At 35.3% G+C, this 13,427-nt stretch overlaps 1 protein-coding gene across 1 annotated transcript in view; it reads left to right on the top strand.

The window, feature by feature from the left end:
* The first annotated feature begins 2,544 nt into the window (after positions 1 to 2,544).
* Positions 2,545 to 13,427, top strand: part of Ca-alpha1T (Ca[2+]-channel protein alpha[[1]] subunit T) — a 183,117-nt gene continuing 172,234 nt past the window's right edge. Inside the window, exon 1 of the mRNA XM_089734129.1 lies at positions 2,545 to 2,733. The gene's annotated coding sequence lies outside the window, so the exon portion shown is untranslated. The remainder of the gene's footprint in view (positions 2,734 to 13,427) is intronic.

Here is a 13,427-nt window from a genome sequence, read left to right as displayed (position 1 = left end):
ACGGAAACTACCGCTCAGCCATCCCTGACGCGTACCGACATATATATATATACATTTATAAATATAGATACAAATACACAATGTAACGTAATAATAATTTTGCTTCTTTACAAATAAATAAGAATAAACAATTTACATATAAAACATACTTAGAATACCTATGAAACATAAATATACAATTGAAGTAAATACCAATTTCAGAATCTACCGTAACACAAATTAAATTGGTTGACAGCTAATTGTTTAAAAAAATGATGGTATCATCTAGGTTTCATACTTCAGTGGTATCATCTCAAACAATTCCTAGAGCACTCGTATGTCACTGTCGTATAATAATTCTAATATTTAAAAAAACATTCACATTCTGATGTCCTGTGTCAACTTAGGACTTTCTGGGTTCTGAGTTGATCAACCCAGCGAAATTTATATAAAAAAATAACGTATTTGTATCTTTTCTAACTTAGACTGACATAATAAAAATAACATTAGGTAACGGTATGAGTTACACAATACTCACAATGTACTCTAAGTTTGCATTATATATGCACTATGTATATATAAATATATTAATAATCATATTATCTTATTCAGCAGAAACTCTTATCTAAATAAGACAATTTGTAACAGTGAAGCCAAAATCAGAGGAAAACAATGTGGATCCACCAAATTGCGGACAATATTTCATAAGGCGGTACCACCTGGCCAAGCTCAATGATATAATTCAGAATCTCGGGAACATATTGAAGAAACGCTGTCTTAATTATATACTTTGTTGCACAGATGATGCTCGTGATTAATATTAAAATTCAAACAAACTTCCAATATTCAATTAGTCCAGACTAATACGCCTATGCTATGAGGGTTGGACATATAGACATTTGAGATAATAACGGCTTGACCCAGAATGCTAGATGCATTTTTATAAAGATACTGTTTTCAGCTTTGAATCTAACTATGACCCGATACACACTACACACCAGTCAGAATCACTAGCTCTTTGACTAAAGTGTGTAAATGGGCGAATGGTGTTTATTAGTTCAATAGTTCTCAGAGTATTGATGAGCAGAACGTTATCATCGACCGGTATAGGTTCGCTTTATATCAGTTGTGGAAATTTACAAAATGTGTTGCAACTTCATCATGGAAATACTTTTTTTTTAAATTGTACTTGCTATACTTTTGGATAGACTTTATGAAGGATGGCATCGATAAAAGTATATCAGGAATCTTCAAATATATTTACCATGTGTATAAATAATCTAGAGAAACAAGACCAAATTAGGACTAATAAGAGGGGGCCTCGTTAAAATCAGTGCAGTAGAATAACGTCTAGCAGAGAGATGGCGGGGTAAGATCCATAAAACTGCCTCCTCTAAAGTAATATTATATAACAAATAAGACCACTCTGTCAAGACTATTATGAAGGAAGAAAAAACGAATCCCTTAATTGTTTTTTAGTGCACGCTATGACATGTGTTTTTAGAATGCCCTCACTTAAAATGGCCATCTACTTTAATATACGGGGTCTTTTGACCCTTTCCTTTTGACCACATTTTCATTTTCTCTGCGCATTAAATACCCATACAACGGTAACTGACGTCCGGAAAGTATTTGCCTTAGCCATCCGTCACTGTCGTATGCGATATGCCGTGGCCTACGGAATCCCACCTTTATTAAAATTTAATTGAGAAATAATTCCATCACACAATGTCTCAAGTTGGGCAATAACATTTGCATTGTAGTATTTACGGGCTTCAGTAACCGTTAAACACCATGAAAACTGGGAGTCTATCTGTAAATCTTTCACTATGATAGCAAATTAAAACCCAAATTGGTGCAAAAGGACAAGGTTAAACATAAAATGTGGCGTTTAAATATTTGAAAAGCAAAACAAGAGACTTTTATTAAAAATAAAGTGTAAGGTGATGAACGTTAACTTGTATAATCAAATTCATTCAATCCTGAAAACGGTAGAATGGTCGAATGTCGGTATTTTCCGAAAAAGCCGCTCTCGGGAGACAAGCTTTCGGAGCATGTAAGAATGTAATTATGCTCTCTACAGCTCGGATTGTGCATTCATGGTACGACTTTACACGAATTTCGTGGAATATAATTTCAAAACTTCTATAGCGATGTAAGATTTTCATGTATTGGTAGATGTAGATGGTAAAATGCAATTAAAAAATGTATATGACTTTAGTGTTAGGGTAAAAAAAAACTTTGGACTTTATTAGTCCAATTTTAAATATTTCTTTCGGTTTGATCGCGAACCGACACTGATTTAGGTGTTACGCAATTATTTGTAGCGCATCGAAAGATTTTTCAGCAGATCCCGCGAGCCCAGTCAATGTTTATCGTTAGCACGAGATTTACGAGCGCTAACAGATTCCGGGATCCATATATGAAGAAAATAGTCGGGAGGCGCATACACGGTAATCGGGTGCGCAAAAATCAATTCAATTTGTCCATCAATAGCAGCTACTTAGTTCTGGATGTATGGGGGACTATACCTGTTACAGGTACAGGGGAGGCAGGGCGGGGAACCCTGCCTGGGTATTCAGTTCAATCGTCGCCTCCGCCCATTGTGGACGCCGCGCGCGTTCCCGATTCAACGCGCGAATCACGAACCTATGCACATTGTAACTAGTGTAGTGTACTAGTGACTAACAGTGTATCCCGTTCCTGTTTACTGAATTTTCTTTCATATCGGAATTTTTTGCGACTTTTTATTTGGTATGTATTTTTTATTTATTTATCTTAAGTATAAACTGAATTGTGTAAGGTAACTATTTACTATCTAGAGTTAATTTAAAATTAATAAAAAAATATACGAATCACATATTTTTCGAAATAATAATTTTATTATACTCATGAAAGTCGCTGTTATTTTATATAAACTTAATTACAAAAATGACTATATTTTAAAAATGGTTTAATTAGTTTATTTAAAACGATTAATAAAATTTAAGAGAAGCAAAAACAAAAAAAAAACAGGTTGAGGCTAAAATTCAGTGATTAAAACGAGCTTGAGAAAGCTCGTTCAGTCAGCGCGGTCTTTACTTGTTGCATTCAGCGCTTTTGTAAAATCCTGAAAGGGAGCGAAACTGTTTTTTCTATTTCCTTCCAGCTTTAGAAAATAAGGGCTCTAAAATATATCGTCTCGTAAATATGACAGTGCATTGAATAATTTAACTGCACATTACTCGGCTTCAGCCAAACGGAGTTTACTGCGTAAGTAATTATTAATGTACCGATACGTACCGCATTAATATGTAATGGAAACTGGTGAGGATATAACACAGTGGATGTAAAACAACCGCCGAATTTCGTCGTAATGCGTGAAATGTATTTATTCCATGACTAATGTACAATTTGAACAATAATGTTACTGCTTTTTTTGGGTTCAAGTGTAAATTACAACAGCTTACGACCTGCTTGGTGGCAAGTGCTTACTGTAGGACGAGGAAGTAACAGCTCCAATGTCACTGACCACCTTGAGACGTAACATTCAATTGAACTTCTTCTAGAATCTTCCTCTAAAAAAAAAGTGAAACATCTCAACTACCAAATCCAATCGCATGATTATTTTGAAGCAAAAATTGAAAGACGGTGTTATAGACCCGTACAGACTCTCACCATGTCCTACCACCGGATATGTACTTTTTAATTGATCTGAATTACATTAGTTAATAAAGAACTGCTTAGTTTAAATAAATATACATATACGGTTTACTCTATTTTTTGTTACTTCCACATTTCTAGCCTTTGGTAGATTTTAAACTGAGAAAATATGATTGTTGTCAATAATGAACATATTTAAAGCTAAGCTGATGACTACCTTAAATGAAGACACATTTAAGTACTAAGTTAATATCACTAAAAACTAGTCGAACCAGACCGGGTTTTCTGGCCGATCTATGATTGGACTTTAATCCGATGCCAACCAAACTTCACATAATCATAGGCTAGATAAATCTGAAGAATATCTGTAAATTCTTTAAAAAACGGTCAAGCTGTTTTGTAGTATATAGGAAAGCTTCGATTTTTAATATAAACGTAAATGGGAATAAATATATTGAGAATGTTTCTAAATTTATTTAAGGTTAAATTACATTTAATCAATTCCGTTTTACAATAAGTTCCGGTAACAGATATATTGCAAAATTTCATAGCAAATGTAATACAAAATAGGGAGTATTATGAAAGATCCCAAACAAAGTCCTGCTGTGACCGTCGTTCAAAGTCCCTCGCTGATGATGAGGTTCTGCATTTATCATTATCATTAAATATAATAATATATAATTACGAGTAAGCGGTACGCAAACCGAACCGAATATTAGTTCTTGGTAACGGAACCAACCTTGGTATTTTTTTTGTTGTATATTCATTTATTTATTTGTTGATTTATTTATGTAAACACAAAAAAGAAGACATAGTACAGAGTAATAGGAAAATTATGTAAAAAGGCATATGTACAAAGGCATTCATATTAGTTGTTTATCTAATATATTTTTATTGCTTATATGCGTGGACTAGCTCACAACCCACCTGGTGTTAAGTGGTTACTGGAGCCCATAGACATCTACAAAGTAAATGCGCCACCCACCTTGAGACATAAGTTCTAAGGTCACAGGTATAGTTACAATTTTGTGTTCGTGTGCCCTTCTAATTTAATATTGCGTAGAACTACTTTTTTATCATCAGAAAAAAGTAGACCTAAATCTGACTGAATATTAGAATAAACCAATTTATTCATTAAAAATTTTAATAACAAATTTTCTAGAGCTGCTTTCTTAATTATTATTTTTTTCGTGTTAATTTCAATTTATATTAAATGTAAGTATGTAAGTATATTACGTACAAAAATCATCGAGTAAACAAAATCACTATAGCGATTTTTTGCCTTTGTATAATAAATTAAGAGCAACATTTTAAGCGGCGATCTGTCCAGAACAGTCTCCGCCTATATTCTATGTGCAACAGGAAGAACTTTCAACAACTATGTTTTCTATGTTATGTACCTATTTGATTTTAGCGATCTCGAAGTTGTTGATCGGTTTCCTTTAAGACCAAATATTATGTTTTAGCAAAATTGAGTGATTTACAACAGCTCTCAAAAATTTTCTAAAATAACCCATTGAACATTCATTCATACATTGTCCAATCTGTTTTGACTCGCAGAACAAAATATGACGTTGAATTATTTGTATTAAAAACCACGCTTATTTATTTATCAAAAAAACAAGAATCGATTACTGAGTTTTCGATATTGAATGCTATTTTTAAATATGATTCAAGAGTATAGGTTTTTTTTTTTTTTGAAATATGGTACGAATAATTTTGCGATGTTTCAAACACGAACCAATGTTATCAATTTCAAGATTCGAACTTGAAGCCGCTACGAATTGTACGCCTTCGGGGTTCGCTAATCTATGTCTGGCTCATTTCCAAGGCCCACTGGAGATTAGATAATATGGCGATCCATACCAACCCCTTGTCGTTAACTTTGTACTCTCGAGAAGATTACAGAACACAGATTGATAGTAAGTTTTGTTGTTTTTGTCTCATACATTTTATATTATGAATGAGATGATGATACATTAATGAATCATGCCTAATATGACGGCCGCCTGGTGTAGTGGTAAGTGACATGGACACTACACAAGGGGGTCGCGGGTTCGAATCCCGCCAAGGGAAGATATTTGTATGATAAATATAAATGTCTTTTCCATGGTTATGGATGTATATTAAATATATGTATGTGTATAATAAAAATCTTACATTTATTTCCGTTATCTGGTACCTGTAAAACAAGTTCTTTACGAACTTATCACGGGACCAGTTAACGTGGCGTGATTGTTAGTAAATATTTATTTATTATTATTATTTATTATTATCTACAGAGCTTACAACGTAGACGATGTTAAATCATGTTTTCATTGCTCTATCGTATGGAAACCCCCATGGAGCCCGCCAATATATGGCTATATATCGATTATACCGTTATAGCCCGGCAATGCATATTGAGACGAAACTACGATTTTCATACTAGTCCTACGATGCATTTTCAGTATTAGTTTACACGAGTAGGTACTATCGTTTTTTTACCTATTTCTAGTAGCACCTTTGTGAGGACATTCCGGCTTCACCGTGCCTGGTGTGAAATTCACCTTGGGATGTATATAGGCTCCGGCAACACTAAGTGGATTGTGAACTGGTTCATTCTCCTGTGCCATAAAAAAATTAAAAAATCTCAGGAATTCATTTACCCTAGTTTTGTATTCTAGAGTTTAAGCCCAAACGTACAAAACAGAAAACGGTCCAGTTAAGTCGTTGTGGCCTAAAGGATAAGACGTCCGGTGCATTCGTATGTAACGATGCACCGGTGTTCGAATCCCGCAGGCGGGTACCAATTTTTCTAATGAAATACGTATTCAACAAATGTTCACGATTGACTTCCACGGTGAAGGAATAACATCTTGTAATAAAAATCAAACCCGCAAAAATTATAATTTGCGTAATCACTGGTGGTAGGACCTCTTGGGAGCCCGCACGGGTAGGTACCACCACCCCGCCTATTTCCGCCGTGAAGCAGTAATGCGTTTCGGTTCGAAGGGTGGGGTAGCCGTTGTAACTATACTGAGATCTTAGAACTTATATCTCGAGGTGGGTGGCGCATTTACGTTGTAGATGTCTATGGGCTCCAGTAACCACTTAACACCAGGTGGGCTGTGAGCTCGTCCATCCATCTAAGCAATAAAACAAAAATTAAAAAAAATTACACAAAACACATCGATAACTACCTATCCACCGTATACGGTTTTTAATGGATTAAGTGAAGATAAAATCTTATTGCTTCCCAGGAAGCCGTTGTACGCTAACATGGATTTTTATTTTATATAATTTGTACAATATTCATCCGAAACTGTGTATGTTTGTTTTATGTATCTTAAAAAGAACCACGTCAATTTGATTTTATGCGCAGACATGGTGCCTACAAATAATAATTAGGGCGGCAGAGTGAGGCAATTTTGGGTACCAAAGTAATATAATGTTTAAAAAGTGAGTGAAACCAGGAGGCATAGTCTTTTAACATATAATAGAAATTTAGTTTTAAAATTAAAAATAATGAGAAGCTAAATAATGAATTACGTCCAATTTTATACACGGACTTCTTCACATTTTGAAGTCGTCGGGGCCTAAAGGATAAGACGTCCGGTGCATTCGTATCGAGCGATGCAACGGTGTTCGAATCCCGCAGGCGGGTACCAATTTTTCTAATGAAATAGGTACTTAGCAAGTGTTCACGATTGACTTCCACGGTGAAGGAATAACATCGTGCAATAAAAATCAAACCCGCAAAATTATAAATTGCGTAATTACTGGTGGTAGGACCTCTTGTGAGTCCGCACGGGTAGGTACCACCACCCCGCCTATTTCTGCCGTGAAGCAGTAATACTGAGACCTTAGAACTTATATCTCAAGGTGCGTGGCGCATTTACGTCGTAGATGTCTATGGGCTCCAGTAACCACTTAACACCAGGTGGGCTGTGAGCTCGTCTACCCAGCTAATCAATAAATAAAAAAATCGACAAATGAAATCGTAATTGGCATTTATAATTCCGTCTTTGCATTACGAATAAATAAATGTTTTGTATCTCGTTTATGGGAAAACAACTTACATACATCCGCAACATGAAAGCCAATCAGCATGAACGATCATATTTCACATTTAATGTCTTCCTCTGTCCCTCGCGAACTAACACAAAATACATAACATTTATCTTTATGAAAAATCGGATCATCTTCAAAATGAATTACGTTTTATGACTCATATTAAAATGACTGTGAGATTGCTTAATAGACGCGCGAACTGAGCTGTTGTAGCAAACTGCTGATGTTTCGAATGTAGTAAAATTAATAGTGAAATATTGTCGTTGAGGTGGCGCTTCTGACTATCAGTTTAATTACCACGCAGATTCTTAGGCGCCTTTAATTGATTTATTGTCTTCCAATTGCTGGGAGCTTTATCTCTGATTTAATTACCATTAACTAGTCGTAGTATTGTAATGCCTACATAAATTCGTGTTATATATATTATAAAAAGATTTTTGATTTGTTAAGTTGATGTATGTGACGTATTGCCCACGGTTAGTTAATATATTTTACATTGCTGGTTGCATGGACGTCGGGTATTCAAACCTCCTTACAAGCCTACTAAAGTTAGCAAGTAATATGATTTTGTCGATTTCCATTCTAGAAGCTTCTTGCACCACTGGTGATCGGATCATTCATAACTTCACATCGTGGATTGAAAATAAAATTGGTTCACATAATTAAACAAACAAATATTGAAAGAGCATCAATTTTTATTTATTTTCTTCGTTACAAAATTAATCGCCTCAATTTTCCTTTTATTGCTTAGATGGGTGGACGAGCTCACAGCCCACCTGCTGTTAAGTGGTTACTGGAGCCCGTAGACATCTATGCTATGTAAATGCGCCACCTACCTTGAGACATAAATTCTAAGATCTGTGTAATTACAACGGCTGCTTTACCCTTCAAACCGAAACGCATTACTGCTTCACGGCAGAAAAAGGCAGCAGAAATTGCCAGTAATTACGCAAATTAAAATTTTGCGGATTTAATTTTTATAACACAATGCTATTCCTTCACCGTGGAAGTCAATCGTGAACATTTGTTGAGTACGTATTTCATTAGAAAAATTGGTACCCGACAGCGAGATTCGAACACCGGTGCATCGCTCAACACGAATGCACCGGACGTCTTATCCTTTAGGCCACGACTACTAAATCGTTAAAACTCCAGATTCGGTACTTTGCTACTTTTATAGTATACATACCGTATTAACCGCATCCCAAATCTAGGGCAGTAACTTTTTTATTTCCATCGAGCAAAAAAGACACCCGTAAAACTTGAATCTCTCATTCCGAGGCAAATTATGACCGGTCTCACCTCGATGTATATTATCAGTAAATACGAGCATCATGAGCTGTGTGGCAGTCTATAAAGCGTTAATACGATTTTACTGCAAATTACTTTTTTCGTGGCCCTTCGAGTCCACGTATAGACGGAATTAATCTTTCAAGCGTGTAAATTATAAACGATAGTTTAAGTCTCCGGAGGCTTCGAGGCTTTATACGAGTAAGAAGGTTCGCCTGCCTCAATTTTTCCCGCCGGGAGTTGCTGCCGGAATTATTTATAGACAAAACGTAGTCCGCTCGAGCGGCCCGATCTCGCCGATTTAAGAGCTAAAGAAGCTGAGCAACAGCTTTTACATGAAAATGCAAGAAAGCGTTTAGAAGTTTTTAAGAAGTTTTAAGCCTTTAGTAGGCAGCGGCTTGGCTTTGCCCCTGACATAACATACGGCCCACCTGATGGTGAGTGGTTACCGTCACCCATGGACCTCAGCAATGCCAGGGGCAGAGCCAAGCCGCTGACTACCTGGTCACTGGATGTTGTTTAAGATTCGTATATTGCTTTAAAAATTATTATTGTTCAACAAATTTAGATCAGAATATCTTAACTAGGTATAGCTATCGAACAGAAGATACGAATTTGCTTCCAGGGTTACGTTAAGCAATAGCTTCTTCGTAATCATTTGTCTGTAGCAGCAATATTACTAAACAGCAGCTTTCAGATCAGCTCTTTTCCATATTTTGTAGATTTAAATGACAACATAGTGGTTTTAAAATACAATTGATATTTTTATATCGTATGTTAATGTGTGTGGTGGCATTTACATTGTGTAATCAATTATAACTAGTGGTCCCGCAGTAGTCGAAATTCGACTATAATTAATTGGAATTGTAAGTTTGTACACTATTATGATTGTATTTTATACTTTACACAAATTTCACCAAGGCTACACTATAACAAAATATTAATAAAGACAAACAATATTTAATCTATTCTCAATTTGACCACAGACGTCAAGAACAAAAGTTTGACAATAAATAGTATGCATGCGTGTGTGCGTCAAATACATGGTATGTAGCGTGTGTAATGTTTTCTTTATTGATTTAATGTATCTTTTATGCATTATTTTAAAAAATATTAGCATTGTGCACTTCTTCTCTATATTCTCTAAGTGTGGAAAATTTCATACTCCTCCGTCGGCGCAATTTTTGTAAAAAGGGATACAAAGTTTTTACTTCACGTATTAATATATAGATACCATCAGGAGCGCGGTGAGCTTCGCCCACTTGTCTAATGTAATGAAATAAATGCATACTATTGCACGATAAAGATATGTCCCTTCGCTTCATTAGACGCTAGTGATTCTTGACCGTTTGCACCTATATACTTACAGGATCGATTCCCAGTCTGAGTCCCGCGATGTTACCCCCGGTTATTGTCGTACCGCGGGTCGCGGGGTAAAGCTAGTCTAAAAAAAGTAGCCTAAGTTACTCTTTAATCACCAGCTACCTATCAGTGAAAGTCCTGTCAAAATCGGTCCAGCCGTTCCAGAGATTAGCCGGAACAAACAGACCGATAGACAGACAAAAATTGTAATAAATGATATTTCGGTGTATGTATCATATATATATTCATATGCATGTAGTAAAAAGCGGTTATTTCAATATCACAAACATACACTCCAATTTTATTTATATGTATATTCAGCGTTCAAGCTCTGGTTGAATATTTTTCGTATATTTGTTTTTAGTATCAACACAATTTCTATCTTAGGATAGTGCTAATGAACGTTTGTAAAAACATAAACATAAAATTTATAAAACTAATTAAACCCTTCACGCTTCGCGATGATCATCGTCAATTGTATGAAAAACTTCAACCAGTTACGCTGATGCTACTATGACGAAAACATTCCCTGGATCGCCAATAACTGTACAAAATAGAATCACCATCGGATGATGGTGTTGGGAAACGTACGGGACAGATATACAAAAGTTAATTTTAATTTGTATAGAAGGAAAAAGATGGGCGATACCACAGAAAAGTTATAAGAGGAAAGATACAATCTGCTTGCGATCTACAGATCGGGTTACCCAGTTTAGTAGCCACTAGGGTCGCGGTCACGTCCGCTAATGTTCCTTTTATAACTCAATAGCCAATAAGCTTTGTTTCTGATCAGATGGCGCTCTAAAGGTCAGTGCTATACAAATTTTATTTTCTACCTTGACTTATTTCTGTAATTTGTAAGTCACCGAGATTTATTAGCCCGATTAAAAAACAATCTGTTATCAATATTCATTAAATCACAGCGCTCGCATTAAATTATCTGTGAGACACGAAAACCATGCTATTACTGATGTTACTATGATACTTCAGTGCTCAAATCCCGCAATCATATACCAATTTTTGTAATCCAAATAGAAAGTACACGCATGTTCACGAATGGCTTCGGCGATGAAAGAATAACACCGTGTAATAAAAATCAAACCGTAGATATTGTAATAAGGGTAATTAGTATACAATTGAGACAATAGACCTCAAGTTTCAAGGTGGGTGGCGGCATTCGGCTTGTCATATCTACGGGCTCAGTAACCACTAGGTAGACCGTGTGTGGCAGTAGCTATACAACATAATATTTGATATTTGACAGATGCCTGAATCTCGCTTACGGTAAGTTCCGAACACATTAAAATTTGGACCGTCGGTGTACCAATCTTACTGGTGGTAGGACCTCTTGTGAGTCCGCGCGGGTAGGTACCACCGCCTTACCTATTTCTGCCGTGAAGCAGTAATGCGTTTCGGTCTGAAGGGTAGGGCAGCCGTTGTAACTATACTAAGACCTTAGAACTTATATCTCAAGGCGGGTGGCGCATTTACGTTGTAGATGTCTATGGGCTTCAGTAACCACTTAACACCAGGTGGGCTGTGAGCTCGTGCACCCATCTAAGCAACAAAAAAGAAAAAACCAAGCAATATCACCAGCTCGGTGGAATATCTTCCCTCCGTTGTTAAGCCTTCCACACGTGCGTTCATTCACATCCGTGTATGCAATAAAAAAAAACATCAGCTAATTTATTCTATTTATTTAACATTACGTTCTTTAAATAAATGGAACCCGCTATTTCTATCTCTTGATAAGAATACCTCAGACACTAAATCATCCGATGTACTCAATTAGACTATAGAAGCATTTATTTTTTTCTATTACATATTAATATTGTTGCAAAAAAGTTTCATGGAAATATAAGTTTTTAAACTTATTCGAATTCGCACAGTAGTTGACCTTCGACCATAGTCTTCTGAACATTTTAACGAGTAAGATCGAGGAACGAGGAATTGTTAGTTAAAAGCCTTTGCAGCTGGCACTTATAAAATACCCAAAAAATAGTAATAAATGGAGTCAGATTTTAAAGTGTATTTTTTCAAGTTAGTAGTAATAACATTAAGTAATATGTACTAACAAAATGTATGATTATGAATGAAAAAAAAACCAAAGAAGTTGCTACCAAATTTTCACCCGTTTCATGTATTACATTTTCTCTTTTGTTACAGAATTCTTGTAAACGTGGAGAGGAAAATTGTTTCCAATTATATTTTAATTGAAAACAAGAAATCTCAATAACATTTTGATATTTTTTTTAAGCACCTACCTACAATGTAATGAATTACATTGTGTTCAATACACCCTGTGCAAAATATTTAAGTACGCCTATTAGTAATGTATCTAAAAATATTTGGAAAAAAAAAAAAACAAGTTTCGTAATATGGACGTTTTAGTGATTATGAACTACAAAATTCTTGTTTGCTTTAATTAATTTTTGTTTCACTTTTATCATACTCGTTCTTGAATATTAGAACTACATTTTTTTTATTGCCTTTGTAGGCAGACGAGCATACGGCCCACCTGATGGTGAGTGGTTACCGTCGCCCATGGACTTCAGCAATGACAAGAGCAGAGCCAAGCCGCTGCCTACCGCTTAATACTCTACATAAATTGTTTTCAATGATACAGACTTGCTAGTTGCAAATATAATATAATACGCTTCGTTTGATTTAATATAGTATTTATATTTTCTATTCCAATCACAGTCATAGGAAAAACCTATGAAACGAAATTATTTACGGTTGACCTTACAAAATTATCCTTGTAACTCTGTTTACTTTTCTCATTTTACTCGAAGACGGATAAATTTTCCATTAGCTGTGCACACACGGCCCTAAGCCGTAAGAATTTTATAAATAATAACTCTTAATAACATGTCATATTATTATTAGCCGGTAAGATTATTCTTATAATGTTATTATACTATAATATATGTATATTTATATCTTATATTATTTACTATATTTTATATACTAGATTACACAGTATTTTGAGTAAGCAATTGAGAAATCAATTTACTCATGCATACGAAAGCAATTTTATCAAGTAGAAACATATTTTGAATACTGTTGTTTAGTATGGTTTTGCCATGTCAGCCAAGAAT

The sequence above is a fragment of the Bombyx mandarina genome, chromosome 17 (assembly GCF_030267445.1).
Source record: "Bombyx mandarina strain Sakado chromosome 17, ASM3026744v2".
NCBI classification, from domain to species: domain Eukaryota; kingdom Metazoa; phylum Arthropoda; class Insecta; order Lepidoptera; family Bombycidae; genus Bombyx; species Bombyx mandarina.
The sequence above is the reverse complement of the archived record's forward strand: the minus strand, read 5'-3'. Positions and strand labels throughout refer to the sequence as shown.